Source organism: Seriola dumerili, unplaced genomic scaffold, assembly GCF_002260705.1.
Source record: "Seriola dumerili isolate Sdu_G_001 unplaced genomic scaffold, Sdu_1.0 BDQW01000122.1, whole genome shotgun sequence".
Taxonomy (NCBI): domain Eukaryota; kingdom Metazoa; phylum Chordata; class Actinopteri; order Carangiformes; family Carangidae; genus Seriola; species Seriola dumerili.
The window spans coordinates 496,292-519,310 of NW_019174377.1; the positions used below are offsets into that span (position 1 = coordinate 496,292).

Here is a 23,019-nt window from a genome sequence, read left to right on the forward strand (position 1 = left end):
TAGGCTGTAGAGACGTTGAGCAGAGGGATGGAAGTGATGCTCATAGCAAATCCCTTGGTGCATATCGATGTGCCTGTGAGCATGTGAATGTAGATGTGCGTGTGTGTGTGTGTGTCTGTGAGTGAGTGAGTGAGTGAGTGAGTGAGTGAGTGAGTGAGTGAGTGAGTGAGTGAGTGAGAGAGAAAGAAAAACAGTGAGAAGCAAAACAACAGGGCGTCATTAACAGTCCACTCTCTCCACGACCGAGTCACAGCTCATTAGTGTTAATCTCTCTCAGGTTTGTACTCGCAGAGCCTCTATCAAACTCTGTCTCTCTGCTCTGGAGCACAGCAATCTCAACAGCCACAGCAGGCCACACTTCGGTTCTTACGCAGTCTGCTGAGTTTATCTCTAGTCAAATGGCAACAGGGATCGAGTTTATCAACCTTTAGAGAACAGCAATGTTGGCTTGTCTGGGTTAAAGGAAGCATTGGAGTCCAGCTCGTGACCTTTTTCAACTGTCGCACCAGATTTCTCTTCCATCCTAAGAATGTCCATGCAGACTGCACAGAATGTGCTCCGACACAAAGAGGAACACAACAGGACTCACTAACACGGCTCAGTATATCATCTAAAATCTGTATCGCAACAACGGCATATTCATCCTGATGACAATCGTTGTAACAATTTTAGGTAAACCTATGTAATTCAATCTCATACAACAGCTCTGCAACATATTCTCAGTTTGGGAAGCTTACTTATATGCTTACTGAGTCGTAGTCAGTTGTGCTGTTGTAATGGACTACATTATGCTGGAATGTGTTTCTCACAGAGCTATATACATGTCTGGTTAGATGCCATTGATTGTTGTGGCAATTCATTAAGAGATTCAGTCTCACTAATCTTCATGTGTTTGCCTAATTAGACTTCTTCTCAGGTCACTGGAGGTGTACACAAAACCTGACTGACAGTTCCTTTTCTCTCTAATTGCACCTGTTAAGGTGGGATAACCTACACTTTTATCATTCTTATTGGTTCAGTATGTTGAGATCGAGCAGCCTGTGTCACTGCTTCACAAGTGCAGATCCTAACCTATATTTTAGTGGCATTTCTATGAAGTCTATATGGTATTTGTTAGTTTGGTGCTTGGTGATATTAGGAAATCCATATATTATGCCTCCATCATGTTGCTTGTTAATCTCCAGCACCAAACAGCTCATATGCCCTCGGCTCTGACAATCAATTTCCTCTAACAGCTGATAATAACACACATTAGTCCCTTTATCTATATTCCCACATTGACCAACAAACAGAACAAAGAGATTCTCTGAGGCCAAATTAATTGCTTCACAAGGTGCTGTGATCTATTTGCTAATTTGGGATGGCCGCCCTGAGGAGGAAGGATCAATGCAGGCAGACGGAGGGAAACAGCAACGCTACTTAAGCCATTGGCATCATCACTTTAACCTGGTGGAGAAGATGGATGAGTCTGTTTCTGGAGAATTGACACACACACACACACACACACACACACACACACACACACACACACACACACACACACACACACACACACACACACACACAGGTTCTAGATGCACATATTACCATGTTTTTCTGCATGTTCTGTTTTAATTGGATTGAAGGAATGAAACAAGCGTCAGTGTAAAAGCCTAAAATCAGTAAAGGAAGCAAGAGAGTGTGAAAATTTGAGAACTTCAGCTTTAAGTTTGTCCATTTGGAACATCATAACTTAAAAATGAAACTCAGCAAATGGATAATTTAATTTAGCAGTTTAAACTAAGCACATGACCACTACATTACATCTCAGTCTCCACACAGGCAACACATCAATAATGTAAGTTAAAGATGAACTCAAATGGCTGACTATGCCTGGTGAGAATGGACTTACATGCAGGAGAGCATGAAATGCCCTTTTTTCATAAATGCAGCTGAAAGTCTTTTGTTGAGTTCATCGACACCTTAAATGCTGAGCGTGAGAGATCGAGTAGCAAAGCGAACAATGCTTTTTAAATAAGCTGTTTATGTACGCACCTGACAACATGATATCCTCTGACAATCAACTAAAATGTGATGGTGTGGCAGTGTCAGATTTTTATTGAGGATTTTAGTGACACCTTGACAGAAAGGAAATGTTTATGCTCTGATGATGCAGCTAATAGATATGATGTGCTGTGTCAATGGACTGTAGCTTGAGAAATGAAAACAAGAAAATACATGTTTGAGTTAAAGCTGGTTTTCACCCAGTAGCAGCCACTTATAAATACTAAAAAAGACCTTTAGTTCGACCACAGAAACTGGGTTGAAATTCTGTTCCTTAGTTCCTTCAAATGGTGTGTAAAACATTCAACAACAGCTTACAATAACTTGGTTATTTGTTTAAGGGGAAATTAAGACTGTTCAGTTGATACATTTCCAATTGGATGAGAGATGGTATAGTTTAGTCAGTTTTCAGCCGGTGCACAGCATGGAGAGATAAAAAAGACAAAATAGGAAATTCATCTATAGGGAAGCAAACAAATCAACATGTATGAAGAATAAAGTTTACAATAGTACATTCACAATGATTTATATTTCTTTGGGTTTTAATTAAGCTTTTCTTTAAAAAAAAAAAAAAAAATCTCTTGCGGATTTCTTTTCAGGAAATTATTAGTAAATTATGGACCTATAAAATATATAATTTGTAAGATGACTACATGGTTTTTGCAATGGCTGTGCAATAGTGTTCAAAGAATTAAAAATCATTCAGTTAAGCTCCAAAGTTAGTAATTAATGGGACAAATGCACTCAGACAGAAAGCCTGACAGGTGAGTCCTTGAGCGAGTCATTACAGTAAGTTCCAACCAGCCCAACACATCTGAAGCTGACCTCTGACCTCTGAGAGAGTAAAGAGAATTTCTCCACATAGATTAATAATGTTATTAAGAAACTGCCGCCTAGCTTCATTATATCACTCCATCCGGGGACTAAAGTGAGTTGTATTGCAGCCTGCTGAAGTTTTAAGAGGTAAACGCAGGTGGATATTGCAGAGTAAGTAGGTGTTGATAATAAACAGAGGGAAATTATTAGAAAAGGTAATGTGCTGAGGAAAAACGAAGCAGCAGTGTGATGATTTATCTTCTATGAACTGCTGTTGCTGGATAAAGACGTGCTGCAAGCGTTACAAGAACTTTACGAGAAAAATAGTCTTGTTTTTGGCCTGAGCATGACTGAGCAGTATGTAATCCTTCAAGTAAGGCTACAAAAAGCTCAATAGTTGAAGTTATGAGATTATTTTCAGTGTGCATTGCCTGAATCTGCACAGGAAAAAACAAAAATGATTCATGTGCAAGAACAGCAACAAAAGTGTGTTATGGTGGTCAGTTATTTGGAGAAGGCTGCATTGTGAATGTTAAATTGTCAATGAATCCAATATGTGGTCAAAAGTATACTGACAACAATGTCCACATACTTTAGTAAGATTTTTTTGGGGTCTGTTTTCATGGTTTTGCGAATATTTCAATACTGCAATGCTACAGCTTACAATACATACAAGACTTGTGGCTGAACGGAAGCAAATCCCTGCAAAGGAGGTGGAGAGTGTGCACATTTAACTCCAGCTGGGGACAGGTGCAATAGAAGACCGTGAAGGCGAAGGTGATAAATTCAACGCATGTAGGGCATTTCCTTTCCAGATCTCTTTAGTCACAATCCAAAGTGTTGTGGAAAGCCTTCTCAGTTCAGAAGAGGTTTTGGAAAGAGACGTCTCTCTTCATTTCAATCACTGCTTTTAGGAATTTAAGTTTAAGAACTTATTTTTAAGAACTATTGTACAGAAGAGGGTTCGGTCTGAACAGTCAGATCAGCTGCTGTGAACTTCCAACCCTGGTGGAGCTCAAGCTGTCAGCTGTTTCATAACAGCAGTTAACTGAGCACTCAATTTTACCAGTTTATCAGCCACTTACTGTTTATGGAGTGACTCTTTTGAGCGGTAGGTGATAATACTGCAGGGGTAGACTTTAATAGCCTGATCGTTCAGCTAATCACACACACACACACACACACACACACACACACACACACACACACACGCACACACAATACTAGTTGGAAAGGCAGGGCTGACTCAAACCCCACACCAAAACTCAACTGAAGCATACAATTGAAGAAACATGTCAACAAAATTTTAAATTAAGGGACTGAAAAGAGTAGCAAAATCTTCACAGCTTTATCTGGACTTTGAAGGCCACACAATACTTTTCTACGACGGTCTCAGCAAACTCCACTTCACACCTGCGGTCAATCATCACATCAAGCTCTCAGTGCAAGAACCTCGGCTTTCTCTCCATTCGTTGCCATACTGTTCAGTCTACAATGTTGTAGACATACTCTTGGCCACTTTCTCTTCTTGAGTAAATCTCTAGTGCTAAGTTGTTGTTTTCCTCAAGCCTGTTTGTTCTCCTGTGCTCAGTAATCCAGGGCCTGCCTTCAGCCAGTCTTCACCTGCCACACCATCTCAGCTGCAAATGTCCCCACCGTCATTCAAGATGCACCTCTAGCCGGACTCCACCATTCCCTGCTTTCCCCTCAGCCAGTCTCCAGCCCATGCCTGCTGCCAACTTCCACACTCCTCATCCTTTTTACATTAAACCACTTAAAACCAGCTCACCTTAGTCTGTGTCTGCTTTGGGGTCCACACACAATTACACAAACTGTCACACTTTTCAGTATTTTGAACCTAATACATATGAGGTAGCATAATAGAGGAGGACACACATTCCCAGATATCTGCGCGCACACACACACACACATACACACACACACACACACACACACACACACACACACACACACACACTCCATGTATAGTACTGTGAGCTAATTGCTCTCACGTTCCCTAGCTACTATAGCTATGGCAATGCATCTTGATCGTTATAAAAGGAGCTTTAAAACGATATCAGGCAACCTGCAGAGTGATCGTATCAGCTTCTCATGCTGTCTCACACACACTTTTCCTGTAATTGTGTGCTTGTGTATGTGTTGTCTTGCCTCCACTGCACCTGTTCCCTGTACAAACACACACACACACACACTCTCTAAATATTTGTCCCATCATGCTGCAGAGAGACGATCTGTTTTATAATCCACTTACTTCCTAATCTGGGCTGTTTATCACCATTTTGCCTCCCTCAGTCAGGAGGACAACACCCCTTGCTGTGGAGGGAGAATACATACGGACGGCATTTGCTTAATCACTCTCTCATGAAAACACTTGCTCACAAATATGGAAAATATCTCTGCCGGATGTCAAAGAGGATAAATGTCTCTCATAAAGGTTCCTCCTAAGCTACATGTGAACGGACACAGTTTGTATCTGGACCACTGCAGTCACTGTGATGCAGTGATGTCACAGTGCATCTGCAGTGTTGGTTGGTGAAGGTTGAACCTTGGCTGAACAATATCTGCAGACACTTCTCTTTTCTTTCTTTCTCTTTTTGGATCCGAGCTGCAGCTTGTAAATGAGCAAACACTTAACAAGATTTATTTCTAAGAATAGTCTCTATTGTTCAAAGTGAAGTATTGTAGTTTGGTTGAGTATTAGGCCCATAACTCTGCTTCATAAAGATTTTTTTAGTGTTCAACCCTAGATTTTCTGTCTTTCCCTTGATAAGAACTGCTGTTTTAAATACCTGCAGATCATATACATATATATATATATATATATATTTTTTTTATTTCTTTTTATTTGGACTACATCCAACAACAAAACTGAATGAATACATCACACAACCGCTTTTTGGAGCACTGCTTGCACTAACACCACATATAACAATATGTTTCCTACAACACATTACTCATTTGCTGCTGCACTTTAGTTGTATAGAAACGTGGATATATTTAAATTCGGACCTTGGTAGTGAACCAACCAGCTGACTAACACTGCCATGCATAGAGTCGAGCGTTGCTTCTTTGACTGATTTGTTATGCTGCTGCAATATAGGTAGCCAATCACAGCCTGTCCAAAAGTGGCTATTTTTTAAATTTTTCACCTGAAGTCGTTTTCATTGCCATTCTGAAGTAATAAGTTGGATTGCCTATGCTAGAAAACATCCAGCCATCAAATCGCTTATGATGAAGTTTCATCATGAAACTATACAAACACTTCAGCTGAAATTTTTTGTCAGTTATTCCAGATACAATTTCATATAAATGGGTTACTGAATCAACTGAAAATCTATCAGGCAAAGAAACCTGGTGCTTTAAAGTACCAGTGTGTCAGGTTATGATAATGTGCTGCTGGAGTCTGAATATCAGCACAAACTTCATGTGACGTGTCTACAAGGGTCTTATATTTCATGTTTTACTAATGAGAGATGTAGTTAAAAATTGATGCGCCTGATCTAGATCCATCTTCTTTTTAAGACTGAGTGTGTATTTGTCAAGCATTCGCTTCTTGCTGAAGTCAAGGCTAAAGAGAGAAACTGGAGCATTTCTGCATTGCATAATCTCACAGGAGCAGTACAAATATCAGGAAATATAAGGCTGGAGAGAAAACACAACCCTGCAACACACATGCCATGTACCTCCCAACACACATCTATAACTACATTAGTCTCCACAGATCGATAGCTGTGAAACACACTGCATTACCACGGTGAGGGAATGACAACCAGAACTATGTGACTTTAACAGCTAGGGAACAAATACTAATTATATAATCAATCACACGGCAATTAGCTAGATGAACCAAATTAAACTTTCATATAGCCAGCAGTAATTTTTATCTCAAATGTGCAGTGCATAATGAGAACCCGCAATCCAGCTAAAACAAAATATTTAATTCATGATAGTGACAAAATAATACTTGAAAATCATCCCTCAATAGAGTAATTTTCCCCCGCAGTATTCTCTCCAGTCTCCTCTCATGAGGTTTGAGCCCTGCGATGTGATCTGATTATATAAAGAGAAACAAAAAAAAAAGGATCCAGAAATGAAGTAAATACATTCAGAAAACCATGATAATTGCCGCTGGTACATAATTAACCATACTAATCAAGTCAAAAATGTGCTATTGCGGAAGTATCAGCTTTCATATAGCCACAGGAATGTGTGTACGATACACAACTCTTTTGAGTTTGTATATTTGTGTCCAGACAAACAGGAAGATGCACTTTCCCCTGGGGTATCCCTGCTTTCTAAGTAGAATGACTCAGGGATTCAAATGCAGCTGAGCAGGCGAAGTGGACCGAATGAAGCATTAAAAAAAACAAATAAACCGAAAAGTAAAGAACCAACAGAGCAAAGAAGTGGTTCAGACAGTGGGTGATGAAGACACAAGAGCTTTCAAGATATAAATCCAGAGTGAATACAATTCTGGAGACCATACAGTCTGTCCCCAAGAAAGAAGCTGAGGGTCAAAATGTCTCACACTGTAAAGTGACGAAAATTCTGTCACAAGTACAAACTGAGTTTCATGTGTTTTTATATAAAGCTCCCATCATGATGCAAGGCTGTGTCAGACATTTCTATCCTTCCCAGCAAAGTGGGTTTTTTTTTCACAGGCCATGGCGGCAAGCAAGTCAAATTTGTCCTTCATTCATAATACAATAGACTGACTGAAAGAACTGCTGAGGAACCAGCCAAAGTGTCTAATAAAACTGAAAGACTTGATGAATCATGACCACTCTGAATATTTTAGGATGTGGCTGATGACTAGTGTTAATTTTAAGGCCTGTGAATAACACTTTTGCTTAGTTTTGAACTCTGTGCTGTGGATAAAATATGAACAAATGCACTGATGGTGTCAAAATATGAACTATAGATATAGATATACTGCATGTCTTGTATCTTAATATACTGATAATGTTTTAATTGTCATTTTCTACTTTAGCTACAAAACCTCATTTCACTATAACTCAAATAATATTTGATGTTATGAGCGTCCTGTGTGTCCAGAAATGTCACAGAACAAGCACAGTGTCTTAAAGATGAGTTAAACACATATTTTACCATCATGTCATTTCCAAGACGAGATAAACACACATAAATTAAAAAACTAAATTATGGCATTAGAAGGCAGACTAATAATTCTTAGTAATCCTCATAAATGACAAAAGTCTGAAATGGGAAAAGAACAGGATTTACATATAAAAGGGGAATATTGGGCTAAAGGATGCCTAAAGGAGAGCTTACTGTATTGTTTGTATGGAGTCACAGTCCATCAACCTGCTCAGGTATAAACACCAACATTGCTGAGTGTCAACTACAGTACATCTCTGCTGATGTGAGGCTACTTCTGTGCTAACTCGTTAGCCACAACTACTCTCAGCTGAGGAGAAGCGGTGGCTGAGTTTCTGTCAGATGTTTTTCTGTCGTCTAATGGTCAAAAATCTGGTCATGTACATTTGGCATTATATCAGTCAAATCATGCAAGCTGCATTATAGTCTAGTAAATGTTGAAAGTTTACAATTTCACAAAATGAAATATGAGCATATGTCTTTGTAATGGGATTAAATGAAGGCAGTTTGAGTGTGAGATTTCTCTGTTTGTGTTGATTGATTATTTGGTATGACAGCTCAGCATTAAGCATGGTCACCTCAGGGCAAAAACATCCATATGTATTTTGTCTTCTTCCAAATGCCCTGGTTTCATCCCACAATCCAAAGCCATGCAGATGAATTGGAAACTAATTATCCTGTAGGTGTGAATGTGAGTGTTAAATAAGTTTGCCTCTCTACATACTAAAGTTGTGATGGACAGGCAACGAGTGAAAGATGTATTTTTGCTCAGTTCATGCTGGGATAGGCTCGGGTACACACCGCAGCACAGAAGAAGTGGATAGAAGTAGAAATAATTAAATGTCCTGACAGATTTTTAATGTTTTGGGAACACTTTCAGAAAAAAGCTAATAACCTGCCTGACCTTTGTCATGTCACCTGCCAACAATATCAACTCAGTAATATTCAGAGACAGGTTAATGTGGTGTTTTGAGCTTCTGCTTTAGCATTTAAGCAATATCCTGTCAGTATTCCAGGCAGACATTATTGTTGTTATGATTTATTACACCCGTCAGTCAGAAAACCATTCAGCATGAAACCCCTCATGAGCCAGCCTCATCCCTTCTGCTGTCTGCACAGAAACAGCTTAAAGACACCATTTCAGATACTCAGATGGACACTTTTTCTCATTTCTTGTCATGGTCATTCATGGAGGAGCAGATGACTGGTTGTATGTAGAAAACTTTCACTAGTCAGCTAAAAACTAAATACTTTTTTGGCACCTTTTTGTCACTTTCCTTTTCCTTTAGGTCTTTTTCTGTCACAGTTGTTGAACCTAAGACTTTATTTCTGGACAATGAAAAAGAGCACAGATATCCTCATCTTCCTGTATCATGAAAACAAAACAACATTTTAATCTTTTCAGCCTGTGAATAAAACTGAATAATTGCATTATTGTTATGGAGTCTGACTCATTAACATATATTAATGGAGACCCAGCAGAAACAGATCAGTAATAGTGCTTTAGTTTAAGAAGAACGACAGTGTAAAAAAAACAAAACAAAAAAAACAGTCCTGAGGCCTTTGGCTGTTTAGTGCAAAGCAGACAGACATGAATCAAATCATCAACTGGGAAGAGAGTGACAGCTGTCGAGAGATATAAGAGCTGAGGTGCAAACAAGGCTGAGCAGATAAAAAAAAACAAAAAAACTTTGAGAGAAACCAAACTACTTACATAAATAAATACGGTTAAAAGAAAAGGAACACAAAACAGAGTGACCCGCTTTGTAACAAATGAGATCATTTTAATGATTCCCTTTGGGAAACTGGGAATGGAAAAAGAAATTTTAAAGCTATTTTTGCATTTTTTGTTGTTTTGTCAGCACAATTTGTACTATTGTAAAAAATAAAAAAGGTAGAAGAGTAAATGATTGACATGTCACATTCAGATATCCTATGGTGCTTCTTTCAGAGTTTGGACACAGTCAGTGGAAAGAGTACTCAATGTTTTGGCCCAGTTTCGTCAGCACACCAGCAGGAGCAACAGCAGCAGTTCCCATGAAAATCCAGCTCTTTAGCCTCAACACCATGAACTGTCAATACAATCACTGTGCTGCATTGATCTCCTTAGGTAAACACTCTATGTTTTCCTCTCTTCATTAATAAAGTCAGTTTCTACTCAATATCTTCACTTGTACAGTATGTAGTTCCAAGAGACTGCACTCTTCAACATTTATTTGAACACGTTTTAGCTTGTAAGCCATTTTGGGTGTAAACATAGAGACGAATGAATGAGCATCAGCTGCCAGTCGTGCTATAGCGTATGTGGGATGATTGACAAGTCTCAGACATAGGAAAAGCCTCGTGAGGCGGTGATGTCACTGACACCATAAACAACTAGTATGAGAGAATGTTTCTGGAAGTTAAAGCTAAACTTAAAGCTGCACTAATCTAATGTTTTCATATTAACAATGGATTTCATATGAGAGTCATTCATAGTGACAAACCCACCAAGTATTATCACCCGACTGCAGCTCTATGTAGCATCTTTTAGCTTATGATTTTTAGCCCAAATTGTGCAACACAACTCCAAATGAATACTAATGTTTCTCCATGTCTGCTGGATGTGTAAAGCAACTGTTTGCTAAAACGGCCATCATACCAACTTAATAAGAGATAATATGTCATGGTTGTGTTTTCAGCTTATTCTAATGGCCAAATAAATCAGATAATGCAACTTTAAATCCGCATCAACTTTTCACCTTGAAGTTGAAATGGCAAACTCGTTGCCTATTTACACATAGGAGCAACATTTACATTCATTTGGAGGCACCTGGCCACTTGATAAATGTAAGTCAAAATATTCTCTCTCTTTTTGCACTGTTTTGGTCTCCACCAACTCCTGAGGAAAATGTCTGACTTCAAGGCTGCTAAATGCTCCACTATGTTCAACTGCTTCATGATAACTTTTTTCTTCTGTCTGGGTTTTCAGATCCTTTTCACTGAAAGCAGACTCATAAAAACACATTATTATTCACAGACCAGCCTTGGGGGCATGCAGCAGGAGAAAGATGGATTACATTCATTCACTCACTCCTAACACCTGTCTAGTGAAACAACTAAACAGCTTTGCTCAAGGGTACTTAATGCAAACATTAACTGCTTCTAGAGGAAGACCTTACGTCCCCAAAAATAGATTTTCCAGTTAACATTTGTAATGTCAAAGCCAAGACTAATCCAGTAAAGCACCATGTGAAGCATCTCAATGTATATACTACACCACTGCTACAACAGAAAACATAGAAAGACACAATACATATTCATAATCATCATTTCAATTGGAAAAAATACACAAAAAATTGTACTGGCTCCCAGTGCACACAGTAGGCCTACATTTTCCAAAATCATATCCCAAATCATTCTGGGATAAAGACAATCTGCAGCCATCTGCTCCATATTCATCCAAGTTGTTGTACCATCCAGTAACACAGGACGATGCTTGTGTTGTGGCCAGAAAGCGTGTTTTGTGTCAGCGAGCCTTTAATGTTATCTATTTCTGCACATCAAAGCGTCTACCATCCCTCCCTCTCTCTCAAACTTCCCCATCACTTCCTGGCCCAGTGGCTTCAAAGAGGAACTCCTCTTTCAAAATTTGGATCCATGAAACCTACACAAACATGGCTGGGCACCTTGATAAATTTCAATCATGCCTCGATGCATAAAGAGATGTAAATAGAGGAGCAGAGGGAAGATAGTGAGGGAAAAACATGCTAATGAGATGAAAATGTCCCTTCATGCTCGTAATTTGCCGTCCAAATGATATATTTTACATCACAACATACCTTTTTTTTTAAAAGTTTTTTTGTCTATTCTGCTCTTCTGTTTATACATATCTTTACTTTTTGTTGTCACATAGGAGTTTCATATTTTTTTCACAAAATCTGTCACCCGAAAGTGAACACACATGAGGAGGACACTAACTTTGCTTTCATCAAACAAATGACATTAAATAACCTGCCATGACTGCCCGACATCATCACTCAAAAGACAATTACCTCTCAACTCTGGCAAATGCCAAAATAGACAGAGAGATAGAGGGGGGCTGATGCAAGAAATGAGACCAAGCAGAGGAGGAGGAGGAGGAGAGGAGTAAGGAGAATACTAAGTGAGAGGAGAATGATTTAAGAGAGGAGGTGCTGCAAGGCTCTATTTATACCTATCCAAGAAGAGCTGGGGCTGCAGGGGACATGGGCGTCTCTTCTTGAGGGCTGGGACACAGTTGTCTATCTTCTCATTTTGCCAGACAGGGACTAAAATGGATCAGGAGCTCTCAGGCTCTTTGTGAATTTATCAGAAGCTGCTTCTGCAGCAGATGCACTGACAGATAGAGGGTTTTTTGTTTGGTATTGCATCTCCCATATGCAGCTCTTCCACATCACAATGACAGCTAGTCTGTCTGCTTGATAGATAATTACTCTAGTGAGGACACTTCACAACACAACCGTTATTCTTGATTAGCTCTGACTTTAACATCAGTTCTGTGTCAGCGCTAGGACTACAGTATTTTAGCTGTCACAACTAGAACAGCCAACGACACTTGACATATAGGCGCTTTTGTGCAGAGTGGAAAAATTTAATCTATTTTATTCCTCCTCACATTTTCAGCTAGCTGCACACATGACATCCACAACATTCACATGAAAAAATTGTCATTTGCAGTCAATCACAGCCCCTGACAAAGACTTACAGCTGCTCTTGCTGGCTGCTGACTTTTCTTCTACATTGTAGTTCATGATTTAAACATATGAGTGAGTTAACTGAATCCAAAAATTAGACTTTGGACCAGTGACCGAAAAGATTAAAGTCTTGTTATTGCTGTAAAAAAGTATGCGGCGTTATCTTCCTGTGCAACTATAGCAGAAAGAAATTGGAGAAACAGACAAGAAGACCTTTAAATAGGATTTAAAAGAGCAAAATAAAATAGAAGATAAAAAATAAGCTAAAATAGAATAAGACAGATTAAACAGGATAATAAAAATTACAGTACAGTTAAAGGATTACAAGATATGAGTAAATTGTCCCATGTTTAATTTAATGAAAGGCAGTGGCAAAGAGACAAATCTTAATCCCTGATTTAAAAGCTGAGAGTTGGAGCAGACCTCAACATTTCTGGGAGTTTGTTCTAGCTATGTGGTGCATAAAAACTGAATGCTGCTTCTCGATGTCTAGCTCTGACTCTGGCAATGGCAATCAGATCTGTCGGAAACAACTTGAGAGGTCTGGATGCTTCATAACAGAGCAGCAGATCAGAAATGTATTGAGGCCCTAAACCTTTCAATGCTTATATAAGAAATACAATTTCAAAATCAGTTCGTTTGACAAACAAGACACCAGTGTAAAGATTTGAGAGCTGAACTGTGTGTTCAGAATGTGTCCAGTTTCTTGGTCTTTGTGAGGACTCTAGTGGTGTTCTGAATGAGCTGCAGCTGTCTAGTCTACTTTTCAGAGAGACCCATAAAGACAGCGTTCCAGTAATCGAGGCTAGTGAAGATAAACACATGGACAAGTTTTTCATAAATCTTGCTGAGGCATAAGTCCTATTTTTTAGGCCTCTATAACACTCCAAGACCTCACAGTTTGACACAATGCCTCGCTTTAGCTTCTATTATGCCTGACAGTGTCTAGATGGAGCTATCTCTGTTCTCTGTAGCTAGGGTAACCAAGGTCTTATAGATAGGAATGTATGGGGAAGCATAACTTAGACATTACAATAGTTAGATAAGGACATGTGTCATCTGGGTTATATATGCTGCTGGACAAGACATCTTCAGAAATTGGGGTTGGCACAGATGGTGAACTAATTTCCTTGTCGCATGACCAGGAGGCACATACAGGAAAGTAAAATGCTCATTTTTAAGTCACGTGCACAAAGCAGCCAGAAATCATTTTGGCAGGTGACAATCGTGGTCACATGTTGCACAGCACATCTACACCAAGATTTCTGGCCTGGTTTGTGGTGTTAAACATTAGTGACTGAAACTGAGTGCAGATTTTTAATCGTTATTCTTTGGGTGCGAAAAAACATACACAGTCACCTGGTGGTATTGTTATCTGTGTCTCCTCAGTATATCTATGGTAAGATATCTAGTTGTCTTCTATAATCTGAGTCAGTGGAAACATGTAGTTGTTTAACAGAAGAGGCTCAAGAATGGAGTCTTGGGGAACACCATGTTATTTTTGTACGTTCAGATGTGTAATTGCTGATCATTACAAACTAGTCCTTGTCCTTGAAATAGGATTCAAACCATCACTAAATGCACGGCTGCAAAACATTAAAACAGATTGTGGATGGTTGCTTGAGGACGTCTATTGTAAAAAAAAACAAAAAAAGCATTTAATCTTTGGAAAAACATTTTGTTTCTTTTTGTGAAGTTCCATTGTCACATTCAGAAGTCACAGCACATATTGCATAACTTCCTGTTAGTACAGAACAGCCCAGTATATAATGTTTGTACATATATTTGACAGAGTCATGGTCATGGTCATGGCGATGGTTTATCACCCGTAGGAGTGTATGAGACATACAGGGTAGGATTAAATCTTTTTTCACAGTTACAGACAGTTATAGTCTGACAGTGGACGGACTGTATGTGTGCATACTGTTTATCACTCATACATTCATTTCAAGGACGTATAGCAATAACAGCACTCGGTCAGCAACAGGTCAACACAGAAGACTTAATGATTTGGATGGAAGCCCTCCCTCTGGCTTTTAAGTTGCCTCTCTGTGTGACATGCTGTTTCATCATTACTTTCTGCATAAAACGTTACTACCCACTGTGATACCACTTGCTGAGGAAAAGGAACAACAGTTATTATAGGTTATAGTAAATGTAGTGTAACAGGTTTCACATAGACAAAAGAATAACAGCATGAACAAATGTCTTTCTACAGGAGAAAAACACTACAATCATATATAAGTCTAAGGGCTCAGCTGGTAGAGATGGATGTCATTCTGTGCTTTCATCTACAAGCTCACTGTTCAGTCTGACCTACATACACAGAGGGGTCTTTGCAAAACAAGATATCTCCTCTCTTAAAAAAGGTGACACCTACTGCTGACATGATTAAACGGGGTCTGGCACAAAAGCCAAAGAGTTCCTGGAACTAACTCAAAGACATGAAGTGTCTTGAGGCTTTTGTCGCTTTTGAAAACTAAGCGCATGATTTTCAGGTCACATTGTATTGTTTTAAATAGGTATGTAGCAGATGTTAAAATAGTGAAAATCCCTCTTTGCTTCATGTCAAGCTAAAAATGGGTCTGGAGCTGGTCCTGCTGCCACAGGGAATTAGTCACTGAAAAGCTGGAAGTGTAACATCCTGTTCCCATTATCACCAAAAGATCTGATGTAAATTATCACCACTCATTTCACCTGCCTCTCATGAAGTCGGGTAACAGCAGGGAGGCTATTGTGCACAGGAATAAAGGATCATACAAAGGAGCAACACTGAAAACATGTCTTACCTCCTACAGACTACTCTGCGTGCCAAATGTGGGCCACATGATTTGTTCTGTTCCCTTTCTGAATAACAAAAAAACCAAAGTCCTCAACAACGAGCACAGGAAGTAGCACTGACATTTTCTGATGTGCGCTTTCCACCTGTTGATTTTTTGGCTCCCCTCGTCATTGCTCTGTTGCCATGGTGACCCTACAAAAGGAATGGGGGCATAGCACTGAAAACTGGGCCTCATAGTACGAGATGACACTGGACATGCATCATCGCTCTCCTCCCACGGGCTTTGTCCCCGAAGAAGAAGAAAATGTTCTTCGAAGCCACGACAGTGAAGACGCAGCTTTTTATTTTGTTTGAGGAGCTCCGGACCATCTGACTGTGATTTGCAACACCGCCTACAGAACATGTTCAAAAGATGACAGAGGGAGTGATGACAGGAAGGATGATCTCAACCGACAATATCAAATATGATTCAGGATTTTTTTCCTGAATAGAGTCAGGTTTGGTTTGGTGTTCATATTTTTGACTGGACTGCAATCGCAGGGCCAGACTGACAGACTGACTGACTATGTGATAAGGTTACACCATTGGTCGGTCAGCTGAGCTTGTCCATTTGGTTCCTACTCAAGATGTAAATCTTTAAGTTCAGGTCACAAATATACTCTTTCTATACTGGTCTTTTTTTCACAAAAAAAAGGTTAAATAATTTCCTAAAACAGCTGGGCACTGTAGATTTTAGCAAACGTTATTCAACCAGTAATGTTTGTTGGGAACCAACCAACGTTCATTGAGAACTGTCCTCAGCCGTAGATGATTCACACTAGGTGCTCTTGTGTTATTTCCAGCAACAATGATTTACTACAAATATTTTTGGTATTTTCTGATGAACTACTGAACTTACTTGAATAGAACAGGCTACATTTATCCCTTAACCGTTGCTGTGCGCATGTTGATGCAGATCCAGATACAGTTCTAAAGTTTCAGAATATTTTCTATTATTCAAATAATAAATTCTATGTAATTGAGCAGCAGTTTTCTTTAATTGTTGAATGTGTAGGTGTATATTAATGTCTCCCATAAATCTGCTTTACAAGCTATTCTTTACTAATTTATTCTAAGATGGCAAAGCTAGCTGTTTAAGGCACAGTGTGTTTTAAACCAGACTGAGTATGCCTGGTTATGCCTACATAAGTAGTATTGTATTGCAGCTTGTTCTGGAAAAGTTTAATCACTTTTATGAAATGTTGTGAACATGTACTCAAAAGGCAAAAGAAGGCAATCTCATAAATGTGTAACACCCCCACTGATAAGCAGCAATAGACTGGTGATCAGTGAGGTTTGATGTGATCAGAGCGGAGCTCTTGGAGGTGGAAGAATCAGCAAGAGACGAAGCTCCAGACAGGATCGATTCCTCCCAGCAGAGAGATCAACTCTTCCCCTCCACAGCTCGAACTCAAGTGTGACACACATCACTGCCCACTGGTTACCCAACACTGAATAGGTTTAAAAGACCCGTGTCTACAGAAACTGCTGGGTTCATATATAATATAAACCATAATGTCTCCATTTACAACATGGGGAACATTTGAGGAATCTCCACTTTTAGTGCTTGAGTTATATTACATAACTTATTGCAAAATGACATAATGCCATAAATACGTTATATACTGTGCATTTAGTAAAGGTTTGGTAAAGTTTTATTTACCATCAGACCTGTTCTGCCCTAAAGTCCCAACAGGGAACTTCAAAGTACTGCACAGCTTTTGCTACATTTTAAGTAGATTAGCAAATTGTAGTATGTAAACAGGGTATTGTATGTTCATTAAATGTAATTAATTAATACCAGTGTGTTATAATAATTTCATTTTATTTCAACATCTTGAGTTTGATGTTTGTGTTAGAGTCCTCCTCCCACTACAATCAAAAACTCTTTTAACAAAACCCAATTTTAGGTGAACTTATTCATTATTTAAGGCTGTGTATTGACTTTTGGATGAATACATTTCCAGCACAATCCCCAACAGACAGCCAAATTTTCCACCGCGTCTCTCCTATCAAGTGGTAGACAGGCCCAGCTGTTAATACGAGCTAATCTCTGTGTCTAACGCCAAAGGCTGGTGACTGCGCATCGCTCCTTTCCCTGTCGGAGGTGCTCTACTGGTCCTGAAGGGATTTTTTGGGATTAAGCTGGCATTTATTGTCTGCAGCTAAGAGAAGACGTTCACGACGCACACCAGTACAGTACCCACACACACACACACACACACACACACACACACACACACACACACACACACACACACACACACACACACACACATGCTGGCTTGTCTCCCAGTTGGCTTCATTAAATAACATATTGTCAGATCAACTTAACTGACAAGTTGCGTGTGTCTGAAGAGGAGACAGCAAGAGTCAGTTCTGCATCTGTTGGTCCGGAGTTGGTCTCTTGCAGGAAAGAAGGGCAACAGAGCAGAGGACGATACACACTCTAACTCAGCCATCAGTCCTCTTCTACACACTAAAACACTCTTGTACAGGATAAAGTCAATGTGTCGAAGTCTGTTTCCCCATAAACTTGTGCTTCCTGTTTCCTTGAGCCTGAACCCTAACCAGTTATTTCTTCAATGCCTAAACATAATCTAAAGGGGGAATAGACTTCGACAAAAGATTCTTGTTCAATTGCTCATTCATTTGTGATTCTGATGAGGCATCCATATTCAAGTCTGAAGAGGAGGTCATGAATGTATCACGAGAAGTCCATTTTATGTTCAAAGATTGTGCCCCATTCATTCATTAACAGAGAATGCACCGTAGCATCTTGCTTTGACTGAACCAGCTAACCAGCCATCTGTTTTACAGAGATGTTGATTTTAATACAGCTGAATTCCAATTGAATCTGTTCTCATTTACAGTTTTTCTCTCTCTGTTGTCAGACAATGTTAGTGTGAAATCGTGACTGAAACATGGCCCATTGAGACGATATGTTAATATCCAAGCCATTTCCAAGCTGCTGCTCTGCATAGCTGAAATCCTGAATTTATAACCACGATGTCATCTGACAAAATGACCCAACATATAAGTTCACGACAAAGACTGTGCTGCGATTTTGGCAATATTCACTTGTAAAATGATCACTCAGAGAGAAAGAGAGCAAGAGCAACGGCCAATGAGGAAACTCCAACAGTTGGCCGGCTGACCAATGGTGCAATATCGTCACTCAGTCAGCAAGATATTTGCATTTATAGGGCAGGCTCCGCTTTTGTGGTCCAGCCAAAACAAGCACAGGGTGTCACACTTTACCAAACACACACACACACCTCCCTCCTGTCAATACCCTCATTTATTTGACAGCAACAACAACTAATCATTAGAAGTGACAGTACATTGACGATGTCAGTGCAGAGTCAGAGGGTTATTAGACGAGGTGAATTACTGCTGAGTAAGAGCTGCTTTGCCCTTTTTTACATTATACAGTGGATGGTGACACGACTCGCTGTTCCATTAAAGATAAAAATAGCAACAAGGGCAGACAAAAAGCAATAAAAAAATACCTACACTAAACCACTGGGAGAGATGTAATGAGTTTTTTCTCTATCCAGGACAGGGTGGGAAGTTTCGCTGCCAGACACAAGGAAAATTAAAGAGCCAATGACACGGAGATAAGAGCTCTGTTCATGATGAGTGGTGGCGATAAAAAAAGAAATGTGGGCTGCAGATATGTGAGCAGTCAGGAGTGCTTGAGAAATGTAGTGACTCATTAGATTGTATTTAAGGAAACAAGAAAAAAAAAAGAAAAAACACAAGAAAGAAGCAGAGATGAAACATGACTACTCAAACTAATTTCATTATCTTTTAATTATTGCTGGTGGAGTGAGTTCTGTGCTGTTCTGTGGATAATATTTTTCAACTGCCTGTTTAACAATACACATGACATTTTCATTTTATGAAGGGCTAACACAGTGACAATGCTACAGGATGATGTTGAGCAGGTTTATCGTTCAACATGTTCACCAGTTTAATATGTCAGCATGCTAACATTTGCTCATTCGCACTAAACACAAAGTCATTCATTTTTTGAGGTATTAAACTCGCCTAAAGAATTGGACAGACTGGACGGCAAACAGATTGAAAGGTTGTAATGTTTTCATTTTATGTCTTTGCTGGCTGATTATTTAAGCCAAAAAAGTTCTCATAAAACCCACACAATACCTAAAAAACGCTTTTAGATAATCTTCACATGATGATCAGAGAAATAGTCGTGTCTACAGACATGTTTTTGCTCCCAGTTTTCTTATCCATTTCATGTCTTTTTTCTTTTTTTTTTTTTTACAAAACTTAATTTTAGTTTATTATTATTTACAGTCCATAGCTTCCATCTGTTTGAGTACTATTAATATTCATACAAAAATGAATTGAATACATTAATTTACATTTTAATACATAGATAAATTACTTTAGCTGAGTTGTCTTTCTATGACAGAGTGCAGTATGTAAGGAGACGAGTCCTACAGCGCACTACTGAACAACCTAACCTAGTCAAATACATCAAGTGATACTAAATTAAATGTGACTTTCAGCCGTCACTGTGGACCAACACACGACTGTAGCAATCAATATGTAGAACATAAGTGCTTGGTGTTGAGCTGCTCATATCCACTGTTGGCAGTATCATCCATATGTATCAGGCCTCACTAAACTATCTCACTACCACCTCCTCATCCACTGATCAAAAGGCCAGGTGATGTGTGATATGGAAATGACCAAAGTGATTGGCCACGAGCCCTCCTGTTTAATAAAGGCAGCATGGCCTGCCTCGTAACATCTAAGGACATCAACATGAATAGCAGTGATAGCTCAGTGATAATAGCTCAAAGGAGTCTCTTTGATTTTGCTGATAGATAGCTACTGTATCAAAGATATCGGCAGGGTTATAAGCATCCTGTCACCAAAGTAACGTCTCCTGCTTTCATTAAACCATCTGTAACTGATTACATGAGGATGCATGTTTCCCTTTGCAAACGATGCAACAGTTTGCAGCAGTTTACCATGTTTTTCAAGTTGACTGTGAAAACTGGAACATACAGAAAAAATCTTTTAAGAAGTTGAACTCTCTCTACTTTGGATACTTGATGAGCTTTCTCTTATACCAACCAAAGGGCCAAAATGTAAACTCTGCACACAAGATATCTTATAATCTAAAAGGCAAATGTGCATCATGCTTTAGAGCCGATGAACTGTTTTCATTTTTAATGATACTACACCCTCAAAGAATCGGTTTTCTGTTTCGTGTTTAGCCCTGCTAACAAATTGATGCTGTGTTGTTTAATTACAGCCTCTAGGGGGTGGTAGTGTAGCTTAATTTAGTTTTCAATATCCTTAACCATGACTATTACAGTAGTGATCTGAAAAAAGCATAGAAATGCCTCTTTATTTAGTAATAGAACAGAATCAGAATCAGCTTTACTGGCCAAATATGTGTGTGCATACAAGTAATTTGACTCCTGTATCCAGTGGCTCTCAGTGTACTTACACACAGTACTAAGTCAGTCAGTAGGAAACAGGTGGTGCAAGTTGTGGGAGAGTGTAAGGTGTGCTGAAATAAATACTAAGTGGGTAGTGTAATAAGTTATTCATTTATATAAATACAGCAGGTGGTTATGTGCAGTATGTGCGTCTATGTACACTACAGTAGGCTACATACAGCGTACTTGTATTTACAATATATTTGACAAGTTCAGTGCTGTGCATGAACATGTTAAGTGAGTGCCGTTTATTGAACGCCCTCATTTTTTGGTGAACTGTGAGCTGAATGTATCCATTTGGAACTAATAAACAGTTAACAGTTAACAATGCTCACGCATGCAGTAAGGCATCAAAAAGATGTTTGCCAAAAAACATCAGAGGAAGAAGAACTGTGTTTTACTGTGGCACCCAAGGATTTATGGCTCCCGGTATGCATCCAGTTGAGAAAAGCAGTGGGGAGAACACAAATCCCAGGTGAGCGCCAGCGCTGACTGTCTGGGACCTGGATGCGATTTTCCCCAGCCTCACCTGCAGCTTCCTGTCTGTCAGGAAGTTGGACACAGTGAGCAGGATGAGTCTGGAGAGGATAATTTCTGGAATGATGCTGTTGAACGCCAAGTTGAAGTTCACAGAGCTCCAGAGATGAAGATCTGAGTAAAGATTGGCGCCAGCTGGTCAGCGCAGACTTTCAGACAGGGGGGTGACACACAGTCTGGACCTGGTGCCTTCCTGATCTTCTGTCTCTGAGAGAGCTGATAAACACATCCTCTCCACAGATCCTGAGTGCGGGTGGGGAGTCAGTGTGGAGGTGCGTAGGCTGTGTGATATGTGAGATGGAGCACGTGAGGGGTGTCAAAATGGGTTTATCAAACCAACAGTAATTCTGCGCTCCATTTACCTCGGAAGTTGGATGTCAGAGCTGGGAATGACGTCACATCTGAGTTGGCCTTGTTTCAGTACAAGTCGGAAAATTGTTATTGTTGTTGCTTGCTTGTTGTTGTTATTGTTAGAAATAGTAGTTGATAACAAGACATTACGTGGTATTTTGTGCATACAAACAGCATAGCAACAGATAGAAGTTGGACAGTACTGTACGTATGACTGATTTAATGAGACACAAAGTCACAAGTGCTAATAAACAGTATATTACTACAGCTTTCACTTCTGTTGATGCGCAGACCAGCCATCTTTGATTTTGAGGCCGGGGTTGGTGAGGTTGTTCCGACATCCTGAGTCAGAAATCGGACTTCTGGGGGTGTTCCAGTTTAAATTTCCAACAGGGAGCTTGGAATTCCGACTTCCCAGTTCAAATGGAACCATAGAATGCATTCAGGTCGTCAGCCGGTTGCTGATTCTCCACAGTACTGGGGAATGGTTTCCTGTAGCTGGTGATGTCCTGCAAGCCTCTGCACACTGACGCGGAACGTGTTTTCCAGCTTTTCGGTATAGCCTCTCTTTGCTTCTCTGATTTCCTTGGTCAGTGCGTTTCTGGCCTGGTTCTACAGGATCCTGTCCCCACTTTTATAGGCCTCCTCCTCGGCCTCCTCCTCGGCCTGTTGGAGCTGCCTGAGTTTAGCTGTAAACCGGGGCTTGTTGTTGCTGGAAGTGGAGAAAATCTTACACAAAACCTGATGTATGCTGTCATAGAGTCAGTGAGTTCATCCAAGTCAATAGTTAGAGCTTCAAAAACGCTCCAATCAGTGCAGTCAAAGCATGCCTATAGTTTCAGCTTTGCCTCGCTGGTCCATCTCCTCACAGTCTTGACCACAGACTTCTGCAGATTTTAGTTTCTGCTTTTAAGTCAGGAGAAGATGAAACAGACAGTGATGAGAGAGTCCCCAAAATGCATAAGGAACAGAGCGACAGGCATCTTTTAATATGGTGTCTTGATTTTAGAGCTAAAACAATTGATCAATTGATTGAGTTGTTGCTGATTAATTTTCTGATAATGAATTAATTGTCATTTATCCAGCAAAAATTTCAAACATTCTTTGGTTCCAG

The 23,019-nt window shown here is 39.7% G+C and overlaps 1 protein-coding gene across 1 annotated transcript in view; it reads right to left on the reverse strand.

Moving 5' to 3' along the window:
- Positions 1 to 23,019, reverse strand: part of dner (delta/notch like EGF repeat containing) — a 53,873-nt gene that overhangs the window by 25,281 nt on the left and 5,573 nt on the right. The window lies entirely within an intron of this gene.